The sequence below is a fragment of the Seriola lalandi genome, unplaced genomic scaffold, assembly GCF_002814215.2.
Source record: "Seriola lalandi dorsalis isolate HSWRI2012SDOR001 ecotype SW California unplaced genomic scaffold, Sedor1 jcf7180002012700, whole genome shotgun sequence".
Classification (NCBI taxonomy): Eukaryota; Metazoa; Chordata; class Actinopteri; order Carangiformes; family Carangidae; genus Seriola; species Seriola lalandi.
Window position 1 is genome coordinate 1 of NW_019483352.1, and position 684 is coordinate 684.

The 684-nt window shown below is 43.0% G+C and overlaps 1 non-coding gene across 1 annotated transcript; it reads left to right on the forward strand.

Moving 5' to 3' along the window:
* The first annotated feature begins 261 nt into the window (after window positions 1-261).
* Window positions 262-361, forward strand: LOC111644441 (small nucleolar RNA SNORD16). The gene has a single exon (XR_002759794.1). It is a non-coding gene; the product is annotated as a small nucleolar RNA SNORD16 (small nucleolar RNA).
* The last annotated feature ends 323 nt before the right edge of the window (window positions 362-684 follow it).

Consider the following 684-nt stretch of genomic DNA (forward strand, 5'->3'; position numbering starts at 1 on the left):
TCAAACCACCTTGACTCTGATCTAGATGTGTCGTGGAGGTCGCATGTTTGCCCCCACTAAAACCTGGCGCCGCTGGCACCGCAGGATCAACACAACCCAGAAGCGCTATGCCATCTGTTCTGCCCTTGCTGCTTCTGCCATTCCTGCACTTGTCTTGTCCAAAGGTAAGATCCAACACACCATATTTGTAGAGGGCCACAACAGGTGTAGTTAGAAGAGCCATCAAAAAATTCTTGCAGTTAATTTAAAGTATGCTTTTCTTGCTATGATGGTGTAATTTGCGTCTGAGCCGGTGAACAGTGACAGTTGCCTGCTGTCTCTAAGCTGTCACAGGATATTGATGTGTGTTAAATTCTGAGCAAGTGCTGGTAACATTTAAGCCTAAAATCATGACAAGTTTGTTTGTGGATATCTTCAGTTGATTATGATTGATCTGTCAGGACACCGCATTGAGGAAATTCCTGAGGTCCCACTGGTGGTTGATGATAAAGTTGAAGGCTACAAGAAGACAAAGGAGGCCGTGCTCCTGCTGAAGAAGCTTAAGGCCAGGAATGACATTAAGAAGGTAATTTAATTCAGACCATAAGCTAAAAGATTTGATGTGTCAACTCCTGTTTGCTCTTAAGGCTGGGTTGCATCAGAATTTGTTTGTTTATGAAATGGAAACAAAATGATTATGAAGTT